The sequence below is a fragment of the Arvicanthis niloticus genome, chromosome 16, assembly GCF_011762505.2.
Source record: "Arvicanthis niloticus isolate mArvNil1 chromosome 16, mArvNil1.pat.X, whole genome shotgun sequence".
Classification (NCBI taxonomy): Eukaryota; Metazoa; Chordata; class Mammalia; order Rodentia; family Muridae; genus Arvicanthis; species Arvicanthis niloticus.
The window spans coordinates 16,518,147-16,532,514 of record NC_047673.1 but is presented as its reverse complement, the minus strand read 5'-3'; the positions used below and the strand labels follow the sequence as shown (position 1 = coordinate 16,532,514).

At 42.9% G+C, this 14,368-nt stretch overlaps 1 long non-coding RNA gene across 3 annotated transcripts; it reads left to right on the top strand.

Annotated features, from left to right (window-relative positions):
- The first annotated feature begins 651 nt into the window (after positions 1 to 651).
- Positions 652 to 14,110, top strand: LOC143434657 (uncharacterized). Of its 3 annotated transcripts, none has more exons than XR_013104302.1 (4): positions 652 to 780; positions 1,425 to 1,514; positions 13,381 to 13,503; positions 13,749 to 14,110. It is a non-coding gene; the product is annotated as an uncharacterized LOC143434657 (long non-coding RNA). The 3 variants fall into 3 exon arrangements; XR_013104300.1 differs by having other exon boundaries at positions 1,425 to 1,574; XR_013104301.1 differs by lacking the exon at positions 652 to 780 and adding an exon at positions 1,033 to 1,110 and having other exon boundaries at positions 1,425 to 1,574.
- The last annotated feature ends 258 nt before the right edge of the window (positions 14,111 to 14,368 follow it).

Genomic DNA, 14,368 nt, shown 5'->3' with positions numbered 1-14,368 from the left:
CAAAGCTGCTCTCTGATTTTTCTCCCCTTGGCCCTCTCTGGTGAGAGCTAGATAGCTTCATGAACGTACTGTATGGTGGACAGCAGACAGACAAACCGAGTAGGCCAAGAGGGTTTATGAAGATCAGGGTTCTAGCCCTGTGGCAGCCTTTTATTTAGTTTCATAGAGGTTTGAGGAAGTTATTTATGCTTTGTTCAACCCATTTCTTTATCAACTTATGGTGATTGACAATAGTATCTTTTAGTGTGTTGGGACCACCCCTGTTTATGGTTTGAATCCGAAATGTCCGTGACTTATGTTTCAAATGCTTATTCCCAAAGAGGGGCAATGTGTTGAAAAGTCTGTGAAACTTTTAGAAGGTGGGAGATATCTGGTAGAGGTAGGGTACCAGCAGTGGGCACTCGGAGGTTATAGACTCTGGTGCTGATATATACGCTCTGTTTCCCAGTCTACCATACCGCTCTTCCGGTGCCGTGAACCCTGCCGTGCTTTTCCTGTATGACTGTACAGTCTGAAAACGTGAGTCAGAGTAAAGAACCCCTCCTTAAGCTGCACTGTCGGGGATTGGGTCATAGGGACATAAACCATAACTAATACAACCATTGACTGATTAGCTTAAACAAGAGATATTTCTTTCTTTCTAGTTCTGGAGGCTGTGTGCGAGGTCAGGGCTGCTGGTGACTGTGGCTCCTCTCCACGTGGACAGCTGGCTCCCAAGTCTTTCATATGCCCTTCCTTCTGCGTCTCCAATGTCTTAGCTACAGATAGACTGGACAAGAGGTCAGTCCAATGATCTTATTTTAACTGACTTTCCTCTTTCAGGTTCTACCACCAAACAGCACCATATTCTGAGCTATGTCAACATATAGATTTTCACTGAGGGTATGCCATTCAACTTAGAACACCTCTGTACCCGGCTCTCTTGATTGCTGTAAGCCTGAACTAATAACCCATGTGGCTGTTAAGCTCTTGGTTAAGTGCTGGAAAAGGTGTGTGAGCTCTGCTCTTGGTTAAACATTACAAGTGCTCTAGCACAGGGCTTGACATAGAGTAGGCACTTCACAAGTGTTTGTTTAGCTTTTAACGTGAACAGATATCGCCTCAACACAGGTATTTGTTTGCGGTATCAACAGTACTCTTTGAATGTACATTGGCATCTATCTCCTTGGCCCATCGAAAGAGAGCTCTGTCCACTGTGGCCCCTCAGGGAGAGCCGTGGTTTGTATTGAAAGAGCTGCGTGTGAGACAGCATTGGACCAGGGTGTATGCATGGCCACTCCTAAGTGCTTTGCCTGCTTTCCCTTATGCATGGTAGCTTGAAATCCTTCAGAGGAAGGGAACAAGTTCCCTGAACATCTGGAAAGCAGCTTTGCTGACATTCTGGTCTGTTGTTTTTGATAGAGCCTCTGTGTGTCTTGGTACAGATCTAAGACGGCTGAACACTGTGTCCTGGCCTCTTCCAATTTGAGTTGGATCACAACCAGTGACTGCCACAGCCTGGGTGTTTCGTTCCGGTGAGCATGACGAAGGCAAGGAAGTTCCTCAACAAGGAAAAGGCTGTGCTGACCACAGAAGTAACTCTATACATCTTACCTTATAGGGGAAGGATTTCAGAATCAATGGAATGGCTTAGACAGCTCCATAATCTGTGTTTAAGTAGTGTGGGAACTACTTAAACATTATATTATATTTAATTATCAATATATTATTATATTATACTTATATATATATAAGTATATATCTTATAGAATAATTATATAAGATATATACTTATATATGTTGATTTTAATTTGGGGGAAATATAATATTTATGTAATTTCTTTATAGTATATCTTATATAATCATATATATGTATATAAATATATGATTATATAAGATATATACTGTGTTATCCTAAATAATCATTTAGTAAGATAACTTGGTTAAAATAAATCAACTAAATAAGTGTTGGACACTTATTTAAATGACAATTGGGGAATATCTGATTTTTTGGCTTAAAACTTTTTACAGTCATGAGTAGCCACAAACAAGTGTCTTTTTCTCTCACATTTGAAGGTCAAGTCTAGAATGTGAATTTTTTTTTTTGTTCCTGAAAGGTATCAATGGGCCTATATCCTATTGAATCGATTTCAAATCTGCTGTTTCTCCCTCATCTCTTTACATTAGTTTCTTGTTATTTTAAACAGATGTAAAAGGATTGAGTTTTAATTTGAACTTTAGAAGTTCTGTTGCTTTCAGAGAGATATGTGAGAACACAGGACAAATGAGGTGCAGTGGTTACTTGGGCCAGCCTGGGATGCCACTCAGAGCCCAGCAGCTAAGCTAAGAAAGAGAAGAAACTGAACATTCTGGGGACCACAATTGACTAGGGAAGACAGTGCCTCAACAAAACACACCATCTATAATATAAACAGTGAGTCCTGATTTATTAATTAATGGGAGAAATTTAACCACTAAATAATAGGGTGAATGGAATACAAGTGAAAGTAAAGAGAGCTGTTGAGCTCAGAGGATGTTCATCCTACCTCAGCCAGCTCTGAAGGACTTTCCACAGCAGAGATCACCCCTTGACCCCTGAGACATACAGACATCACATGTAACAGACCAATCCAACATGTAGTAACTGGAGGCGAACATTACCGTGCTTAGCATGTAACTCTGTGTGTGCCTGAGTGCTTTCTTCTGATCTAGGTCGATGTCACTGTCTGCTGGCTCTCTGGTGCGTCTGTGGTCAGCTGGTGGCTGCATGATTTATGGTGACCTCATTCAGACATATGGTTACTGGCAGACTCTTGGCCATGATGTCTTGATTTCTCCATTTTATTTTTTGGTCTCAGATTAGCATTTGGTGCTCAGCCATAGCACTGCCATCTACACATTTCTCAGCGGCTGGCTTCCTCTTTGTCTGGCCCATTGCTGGATACCCTGTTCACCACAAGCCTTCCCTGTAAGATTTATCTCCTTACAATGCACACTCTGAATAACTCATCCTACAGCTCTGGGAATCTAGGTCTTCCCTGAGAAAAGACGTTAGATTAGTTGGTGAGACTCCATCATTCATTTGGGGATTTTTAACTCACCCCATGGCTAACTAATGCAGTTCTCAACCTTCTGCCTCTATCCCCAGATCATCCCTCCATAATACGTGCATAGACTCAAATAGTGTTCAGAAAACATCTATTATCGTTTTCTTCCTATAAGACAGAGCAGACTTCCCTCCTGTCCTCATGCATCTGTGCGTCAATGCCGTTAAGCAAATGTCAGCAGGTTTCAGGGCAACTGCACTGTCTCCGTGCCTTTCTCCATATGGAAAGTGTAGGTGTTGTCACCTGACCTCTGAACTTGTTCCCTTCTTAACCTCCTTTTGGAAAGGTTTTAAAATTAACTGCGTGTTCTGTTCTAGGGGATGGCAGGCCTGCTGCAACGCTGGCCTAGGGGAGACAGACTGACTCAGGGCAAAGAATTAATGGAAGCTTACGGCTCCTGCAAGCAGGAAATGCTTTGATAGGCCCTTTCCTCTTTTTGTTACATGAAGAACCTTGACAATGGGCCCCACCTTGGGCAGCTGCTCTCGCCCCGGTGATGAGCGCAGCACATTTTCCGAGTCAGACTTGGAGTCTGCACCGGGAGTGCTCAGGAAGGTTTAGTTACAATGTCTGGGCCTGTCCTTGAGCTTCTACACTGTGTGGAGGGTGGAGGCTGCAGCCCGAAGAAGGCAGACGAGGAACCCTTTGGCACACGTTTCAGGAAGTCCATCTGCTGCTGTTGTTCCTCTGACCTTTTGCTAGAACCCCTCCCTAAACTGGATAGAAACTACCAGAAATAAGCTAAAGCCAAACCAAGTAAGGCTCTATTATCAAAAACCAAGTCAAATTAGCTTTTTTTTTTTTTTTTAATGATTAGGTATAATATCAGGACTATACAGGATGATTCATAATTTCATTTAACCTTTTCAGCATTCCTGGCAGGCAAGTATTGTCATCTCCATTTTGATGATGAGGAGACCAAGGCTCACTGAGGCTCACTGGCCTTTCTGAAGCCTATTTGATTTTATTAGAAAGAACAGTAAGAGTCAAGGACTCCATCCCAGTCCTGCACAAAATCTCATTGTTCCCCCTAATGAATCCCAAATTCCGGTATCTATCAGTTTTTAGTCTTCATTTCTGTATTTAATGTCTGAGAGATTCTTAGACAGGTGGAAATAAAGGGGTCTGGCTCCGATGGTCTAGCTCCACTCCATGTGACATTGTATAAGTTCCCTGACTTAGGGCCACCCGGCACCTTCTGTGACATAAGACTTAAGAGGAATGTCAGCCCCTCTTTTTCCTATATTACAACAGAGTCATAAACGGTATGTGGACTTTGTGGCTATTCGGGTAGCTACAGTCAAACAGTAGCAGGAGTGATCAGGGAACTAGGTGATACCAAGGACACCGAGAAAGTAGAATCCTTGTCTATGCTAGGTAGACAATATGCAGAAGAGCATGGCGGTTATTTAAAAGCTTTGCTGTAGAATGATTATATGGTGCAGCAAGCCAACTTCTGGTTTTGCACCCCGAGAACCAAGAGCAGAGGCTGAGCATTCATTAGTGCATGTGTGCACACACACACACACACACACACACACATGCACACACACACACAGATACACACATACACACAGAGATACACACATACATACACACAGATACACACATACACATATATACACACATATACATACATACACACATGTACACACATACATGTACACACACATACACACACACACACACACACTCTTATTATCATTTACATTAGCCAAAGATCCAAAGATAGGGGCAATGCACACATCCATGGATCAATGGATAACAAAGAGTTACACATATAAATAAACTGTGATTCAGCCTTAGAATTCTGACACACACCAGACCTGGGTGAGTCCTGAAGACATCAGGCTGAGGGAAATAAGTCAACCACAAAAGGGCAAATCCCGCTGGAACCCAATCGGCCTGAGTGAAGGCACACAGAGGCAGGAAACTCAGCCTGGGGCCGAAAGGAAATGGAAAGTTTAACTGAAAGCTCTGAAGTTAGATGATGGTTGCTATGAATATGAATGTGCTTGTGTCACTTAGCGCTATACCTACAAATATGGAAGATGGCAAATAGAATTACCTTATAAAGCAGCTGCTATGATGCTTGGTGGGCATACAACTGTAATCCCAGCACTAGAGAGGCTGAGTCAGTAGATCTCTAATCAGGTCAGCCAAGACTCCGTAGTGAGTTCAAGACCAACCTGGAATACATAGTAAAATAATACCTTTAAAAATCTAAATAAATAAACAAGCATAAGTTAAAGTTAAAGCTAAGGTATGGACTTCATTGTCTATGTTTGAAAATATTTTCCTTTCTTGAAGTATTAAGTCATCTAATTTCATAGTTATTTGGGGGGATTTTCAAAACCTTATAGCTTCTGTAGGCAAGAACTGTAAGTAAGCCATTCATTGAGCTCTGCACTGAAGAGAACAGGATGTATGGACATGATGCTGACACAAGGTCAAGAAAGATGCTGGTCCGTACATGTCTGGAGAGAAAGAGCAGATCTGAGACAGATCAAGGCAATGCTATAGGAGCCCAGACAATAGGGACAAGAATGGCTACTGAAGAAGACAGCTATGAGCAGTCAGAGTGGCCAGGGGAATCTACAGAGTCCACAGAGTTGTACATGGTGGAGCAGTGCCACTGCGGAATGACAAGCTGGGGAAAGAAATATTCAGACATGCATGTGTGTGCATGTGTGTGTGTGTGCACCTGTGTGCATGTGTGGCTGTGTGTGCATGTGCATGTGTGCAAGCATTCATGTGTGTGTACATGTGTGCAAGCATTCGTGTGTGTGTGTGTGTGTGTGTGTGATATGTGTGCTCAAAGGCAGGCTCTATGTAGCTGTGGCTGGCCAGGATCTCACTTTGTAGCCATGTAGACTCTTGCCTGGTCTTGAAAAGGCCGTTCCAGTCTTCTTTCTACCAGAGGGTAGCAACAGCATAGAGAGTGAGTCTCACCAGTCGTTATTTTTGCTGACTAGATTGGAGACGGTAGAAATGGAGATGGTTGTAATAGTTAGAATTTAGAAATGGTTTGGGAGGCAGCATCAACAGACCTTGGAGATGCCAGTCATTCCCCAGTGCCACCACCACCACCCTTGGGCCTCCTAGCATGCACTAACATCCTATTCCTCCTGAGGTACACACACCTTGCTTCTCAACATGCCTTTTACCCTACAGCTGGATCTTGCTTTCTAAGGCCTCACTGAGAAAGGCCTGAGGGGGTAGCCCAGTGGTGGGGCCCTCTCCCATGACTTTGATGCCACTGCACACATGTAATTTCTGCATATCTCAGAGTTTTTAATCACTGGAGGATTTACTTGGCACATGGCTTCAGAGATCTTCATGACTTGGGGCCTGAGTTATGTTTGAACATCATGGCAGTAGTGGTTGGAGACAGGGCAATTGAGAAGACTCCTCACCTAGTGCATACAGGAAGTCCAGAGGGGAAAGGGCTGGGAGTCACACTTAACATTTAAAGACAAGGCTCCAATGACCTACTTCCTGTAATTAAGCGCTACTTCCTTAATGTTCCACCACTCTGAAACAGTGTCACCAGCTGGGGACAAGACTTCATGAGTGGACAATAATAATTCCCTGCTCAAAACTTTCAGCACCTACCCATTGCCTGCAGATTCAAGTTCAATCTCCTTAGATCAGCATCTATGAGCCTTTGTTGGCTTCAGTATTCGTTTGGGATGCTGACCAGGGCAAGACTCTCAGGCACTAGAGGGAATTCAAACTTGAAGATATCCAGCATGACCGACACTGTGGATGCTGAGCAAGTGAATACATGATGAACAACCATGTCACGCCTCCTGTATTGACCTATATGTAACCAGGGAAGGTATTTCTCTCCTAGCTAACAATTGCACGGCTGAAAGTGGGCCAGTCCCATTGTTCCTCGAGCACGAGTTCAGGAGATGTAAAGATGAATAGGCCTGCTTTGAATTTTGACAGTGGAGTTAGGGAGCGGAGGATGAGGGTAGACACATCTACAAATCATTGTAATGTAAGGCCATAAGCACCACACAGTACTGTACTAGCAGCACGAGCTGAGAAGGGGGTTTGCTGACGCTCCCTAGACAATGTATTCATCGCCTAGAAGCTACCCACATCCCAGCTTGACTGAAGAAAGCCTTTCTCTTCCTTGGCTGTTTTTCAGTCGATCTATCCTTGTCCCTGCTGGCAGTAGTCTGGTTCTGGAGTGCTGGCTCTGGCTGCAGATCTTCCAGTAGGCCACAGTCCCATTGGTGTTGGGGCCCAGTGCTGCTTAACCTTTACAATGCAGATTCTGATCTCTAAATCAAATTTAGTTTGATTTTCTAAAAAGCTCCCGGGGGTGATGCTGTCTGTGGGTCTGCAATGCAAAGAGTAGTGATAATTCTGTGACTTCCTGGAGACAACCCCACCCCACCGCCCAAACCTTTTTGCGTTCCATAAGAGTGAAGCTAGCTGTCTTCTCATCAAGCAAGTCATATTGGGTATCCCAGGGCTGTTCTGCGGCTCTCTAGCCTGACCCAGCTTCCCGAAAGCTAGGACTGCAGGTGTGTTTCATCTCTGCCCTTCCTGGTAGGAGCTTCCTTCCAAGTCTTTTCCTTAAGTGAACTAGAGACTTGCTCTGGTTCATCCAGACCCTTAGGTGGTAGGTCTGTTTGTTATTGGGTTGGGCTTTAATAAATATTTGCTCAGTTAAATTTGAATTAAAATACTATTGCATGTGGATAAAATACGTACAAGTGTATGCTTGAATCTTTATTAGTATGTGTATCCTTTAAAATGTCCTTTTCAACGAGTCAGAACAGACAAAGCAAGCCACCCTGAGTTATAATGAAATGTAGATTACAGTTATCAAGGCAAGGAAATCACCGACAATAGGTATTTAATGAAGACTTGGTTTCTGGTGTTGTTTTTGTTTGGCTTTTTTTGTTGTTGTTGTTTTGGTTCTGTTTGCTCATGCTAGGCCTTCAGACCCTAAGCTGTGTCTTGTGCATAGTGAACAATCAATAAATGTCTTTCAAAGCTAAATGGAAGAAGACACTGATTCTCAATTCTGTGAATAATCATGATTTTAATCCCTGGGAAAGGAAACAGCTAAAATTATGTTAAGATCCTCATTTTGCTAAGATAATGAAGAAAAGAAAACCCAAATACATGGTGTTCTGGGCATTTCCTGACTAAGGAGCAAGCCAGAAAAGCCAGAATTTCCTTCCATATCGTGAGTTCACATTACTACATTACCTTTTTCTTTAATAAAGATCATTTTTATCAGTGACAACAAAACGAAATGTAAGACCTTTTCCTGTGTAAATCGTTGTTTTTTTTTTTTTTTTTTTTTTTTTTTTTTTTTTTTTTTTTTTTTTTTTTGCATTCCAGATTGTTTTAGATCAACAAGGTTGTGTTTCGTTACTATTAAATGTCAAAAGAGACCCACTTCACTGCAAAAACACGAAAGTCCTTTCTGGATCTCTTTTCAATTTTGCTGATGAAGAAGATTTTGCAACTCTACTGGGTACGAAAATAACCCTGTTTTGCTGACCGCTAGCACCTTCATAGGGCAGGCGATGATAATAAACTCGGAACACAGGAAGTTTACCATTTGGCTGCACTAAAATAGACCACTACAGAGACACCTCTTCCACAAAGTGAACGAGGCTGGGGTTTTCATCTCCTTCACACTGTTACCATTAATATGCTATATTAATATGGTAGGGCAGTGACATAATTAATATTTCAGAAAATATTGCTCCATTATACATGCTTTGTTTGCATATTTTAAAATAATTTAAAACGTTCTACTGCCTGCTAAGTAAGCATTCTAGTCGGATGTGGCGGAAATGAATGTGAACAGATGGTTTGGATGCCCATGTTTTCTTATAAAGAATTAAATGACAACTTAGTAACTTTGTAACAGTGTTAACTTAGTAGTGGTTTGGAGTTGGGAATCAGGCTATGTATTGTTTTGACTCTGCAGTGGTGTGTCATTTAATCCTCATGGTACTGTCCTTGTAGATTTCTGTTGTCATTCAATTTTACAAACCAGGGAGGAGTAATTGTGCTTTGACTGAGTTTTACGGAGTTAACACTTGAAGGTGAAAACCAGACTCCAAAGCCAAGACACTTCATTCCAGAGTAAGAGTTGGTCAGATAGTTGCGACTGTTGTATTATGATGTTGTGTCGGTATGCAAAAAAGGACACTACACAAGCCTGTCTGTATTTCTGATAACAGAATTTTATTTCCACAATAAACATTTCCTGAGTTTCTACTATCTATTTGATGTTCTCGTTGCTAAAAATAGACAAAGCACAGTGCAGCCAGGAGAATGAGACAATTTAAAAACAAATGCAATTTGAAATTACCGGTGTCCCATTCTTTCTCAAGCAAGAAAATGCCAATTTCCTGTGATTTATACCAAAGGTATTCTCTTGCAAAGAGAAGAGGCATATTTTATACCAACTGTTTCAACATAGTGCTTTAGAAAACTTGCTCGTTTGGTTTCCGGCCTTTTAACTATACCATCAATTCAAGTGTCTTTCTCTTTGTTCAAGGGAAACCTCTGTACTTGAGAACAGACTACCTGCACAGAACTGAAGGGAGCAGGGCTGAGGGAGCAGTGCTGAGGGAGCAGGGCTCTGAGCCGCTAGCCTGGCCCTGTCACTCCAGGCACAGGAGACTAGTCATCTAATCACTCAACTTTATGCTCCTTATTGGAATAATGAAATAGATATCACCCATTTCAGAGGCTCATTCTTCAATAAATGAGCCGACAAGTAGCAACTTAAGCTGTTTCCGCTCTTCCTGTTCCAGCCTTTTCGCTCTGATTTAAATTTGAAGATGTTGGGACAGGGGGAAAAAAATGAGTTTCTGGGCCAAGGGTTGTCTGTCTTTATGACTTAGATTCCTTGTGCACACATTTCTGGTTTAGATTTTACCACTGCAGTTTATCACCGAGGAGAACATTTTACAGAGTGGCTTGGGTACACTGTCTCTGTCAGTTTCGAACTACGTCACCAACGCAGAATGCCCACACTTCCCTGAGAAATGCCCACATTCCCCAAGAAATGCCCTTGGGTAAAGATCTTCCCCACAACGCAGGACACGTCTGAGATCATTGCCAAGCAAGACTGCCGGGCCCATCAGAGGTGCGGGGAGTTAACAGGAAATGATTCAGGAACCAGTTGTGTGATTGCCTTGCTGTCCCTGCACTGGCAGGAGGGGGCTTGCCCCGCCAGCCTTCCCTGAAAGGCTTACTCAGTTATTCCACAGGCTCTGAAAATTGTGAAATTTCTGTCTATTCTTTGTCTTCAGCAATCTCCACCTGCTGCGTAGGTGGGTCTAAAAGCTGCCTCCCTGTGAAATCCACTGTGTTTAAATCTCTGCCTCTCTGTCTCTCTGTCTCTGTCTCTGTCTCTCTCTCTCTCTCTCTCTCTCTCTCTCTCTCTCTCTCTGTGTGTGTGTGTGTGTGTGTGTGTGTGTGTAAGTAATGTGGATCCTACTGTCTGCCAGGTTCTGTGACAGAAAGCTCTGTGAAGAGAGAAAGGCAGCTTTGAGGGATGAGACAGGGAGCTGGCACCTGAGCTTCAGCACCCGCCATTTGTACTGTGCCCTTAGAATACGGCAAAGTGACTCCCCAAACTCACTGTAGCTGCTGAGTGGAAGGTAGACAGGATGAGGGACAACAGTGTAGATGGAGAGAATAAAGGAGACTTGGGTGGCACTAAGCATCAAGAAGTGGGCATGGGAGAAGTCAGCTTTTGTGGAAGGTGTGTCTAGGAGTGCAAACTGGGAAACAATAAATCCATCCTAGAGCCCAGCGGTGCCCTGAGGCTGCAGCAGCAGAAGTCAACAGGGCACATGCCAGCTGCACAGATTGGGGGGGGGGGCTTGTAATAGGGCTCTGACAGATGGTGGCCTGCAGTGCTGCACATTGTTCATGACCCTCAAGACCTCTTTTTAGATCTGGGAGAGCTAATCCTGTTTATCCCTCACTCCACTGCCTTTGGTAGTCACTGCAGGGGACGCCATCCCTGAAACAGGAGACTAGCACTTAACACCTTGAGAACTGGTCCAGTCAACATAGACAGTAAGATTGGAGCAGTAGGCCTTTGCAGGGAGTAGCCATGCGTGACTGAGTGGCAGGGACTCTTGGTGACTCCTGAAAGGGGAAGGGGTGTGCTCTTCTAGAGTAACACTCTGCCCTTTGAATGTGATTAGCAAGACAGGGATGGTCTAGTCTTTAAAGGTCTCCCGGTGACCAAATTTGGCCTCTGAGAACTGAGCTGCGGAACTTCATGGGAGTCATGTCTGTTTGCCTCATTGTCTCTCTTAGTTGTTATGGAAACCTGGCAGCTCAGTTCAAGGGTTCAGATTCCCTGAAGTTAGCCTCAAACTAATCCATAGTTTGTACTGCAGATAACTTTGCTTACTTTGCCAATCTTCAGTGACATCCTGCCCTGTTCAAAGTAGAAGCTGAAGAATTCAACACTGCCCAGGGCCAAGCCTAGTCTTTTCATCGTAAAAATGTCCTCCCCTGTGTTCTGCCCGGAGCATGGTGATGATATTTAAAGAAATTCCAGATAGCTTCCTGGTTATCTGATTAGAGGATCAAAGTTGTTCCCTTGTTTAACATAGACGCCCCACACATGCGAAAAGAATGTCGAGCTCTTCACATTGTCTGTTTTGGTTTTATTCCTTAACAAAATCTCAGGCCAGATCTGAGTAGCTTTGGGCATTTCTCTAGGAAGGCCGCTTTCTAATGAGATGTTTGGTGAATCTCTTTACTGCATTTGATTCCTTGATTGTATCTGCAAATCTCTCCGATTCAGACTCAAGGAAGTTTCAAATGGGATGGATGTATGGTTTTCTTCAGGAGGTTGTTTGAACCAGATGCTCACGGTCTTGCAGTACTATAACATAGTTGCTTGACTGGGGAGGCAATTTGCCCTTGTTTATTGCCTATAATGTTGAGAGTTATAAGTTGCCACTATCACTATGCAAGCTCAGGGGAACAGGGAGAAAGGAAGGTAATGGAGAAACTGACCCTAGATATGTATAAGTCGTCATGATGAACTTTACATTCTCTACAAGTTAACACATGCTTAAAAATAATAATTAAAAAAGACTACGCAAATGAACCAGGACGTGTCTTATCCGAAGTAAGTGCTTACAAATGTCAAATTCCTTTGTTTTTCAGTGAGACTCATTGGTTGGTGGTCATTGCCTGATTGATATAAGGGAGGAAACATGTCTGACTACAATCCAGATGGATTTACCATTTTGTTAAACACACAAAGGAACAACAGACATAGTTGCTATAGTGTGTAGACTGAATCTTAACTGTTTCCCCTGTCTTCTGTATCCCACGGAGGATGAAGAACCATTCTAACAATCACAGATTCACGTTCACTGGCAGGAGTTTTCTCTCATTATAGGAATTTGGTTCTGTATGAAACGTCATCCTGTTAATTCTATTAAAACGTAGTGACTGTGCATCAGCCTCCTGCTCCTCTCTCAGACTGATAGGTTCTCATACCTCTCTGATAGTGATAACCCCTGGGAATTACTTAGGGAAAGTACTCACCATCAGTGCTGGTATTGGTGCTAGCTGTGGGAAAGGTCTGGTTCTTGACAAGTAGGACATGTTCTGTTACTCCAGGTTTTGGGTAAAAAATGTATGTTGAGTTTTCCTAGGCATGTGTTGGGGGCATGTTGATACTCTATTCTGCATAAATACCACATTGCCATATTTTATATAACAACCTCTCACATGCAATTGTGACAGTTTCTTCAGACCTGTAGTCTGTGGTATCTGAAGGAAAGAGAGCTAGTTGACACCAAGCCATGGAGCAAGAGCAGAGACAGGGCTGTCTTTACCCTATCTGCAGGGCCTCTCTTCTCCTTCAGTACCTGCAGCTATGCAGACTGACCTCCAGAGCTGTTCCAGTCATTTAGCAGACAGTCCCCACAGATAGGATGTCAACCCAAATTTAGACCAGGACTCTCCACTAAGACCTTGGAATTCAAAAAGGAAATTATCATTATCCAGGAAGAAAACTACAGGTTAGAAAATTAGCACCTGAAGCCCTGAGAGAGACTTAAGACCAAGGTCTGGTTAGCAGAGGGTTGGGCGCTGAGCCAGGGAGTTTACCCCAGACTTGACACGCTGGCTTTAGACTTACTGGCATGTCAGTTTCTATCTTCTGTTTGTCATGGCCTCTGAAAGTTTAATGGCTTAGAGTTAAGATTAAGATCTACTGAGCAGTATTGTGTACCTCTGTGCAAATGTGTGTCTTTCTCAGAGCTGGTCCACTCCTCTGTACAGCTGAGATACTTCAACTTTCATCAAGCATTGCCGTGAGACACAGGTAATTCAAGCTCACTCACTTGGCACAAGGCCTAGAACACAAGAAGAGCTAATATAGGTAAGTCCCCCCTCATTCTTTGCTCTCCATAGATTAAAGTACAGTTATTTCTCAAAAGTTAAGTTAGTAACTACATCTCAAATATTCAGCCATTAGTAAGAATCACAAAGGAGGGCTAAGCATTCAGAATTCTAGTATTAAAACTTAAGAGTTAAAAGGGGGAAAAAGTAGCAAAATTAGTCTGTTGACCCAAATCTGTTTTCTTTCATTATGATTTTTATGAAATAAACTATTTCTGATTCCAGACTTCTGAAATGTAAGAGGTGGACATTGGGCTGGAGAGATGGTTCAGCAGTTAAGAGAGCTGTCTGTTCTCTCGGAAGACCTGGGTTCAGTTCCTAGCATTCACTTCAGGTGGCTCACAAATTCTTGTAACTCCAGCTCCAGGAGATCCCACGCCCTCTTCTGGACACTTCCGGGAACCTACATACGTGTGGCGTGCATTCACACAGATACAAACACACACATAAATAAAGACAGTAAAGTGGACCTTTAATAAAAAGTGTATGTTAACAAAGACATCCTCACTTTAGTGGGTACAGTACTACTAATAAAATGTATTTATCATAGGCCTCCTCTGAGTTGGAACTCTGGTGTTTAGTCTGCTCTTAGAACTTTTTTCCTATAATTTATACCAAAATATTAGACCGAAAACAAATGTGTCATTGACATTGGTAAGCACAGTCATGCAGTCTACTGTTATATAAGATCTGGAGTGTAGCACATTCTGAGTTTCACATCCATCATCCCAGTTGACTCTGAGTGATTCTCAGTCAACTGTCGGATGATTTGTTCATTTTGTCCCAAGAGCAACATAGCCAATGGACTCTTTCCTGCTTCAGTAGATTCCCTGAATCTAGTCTTC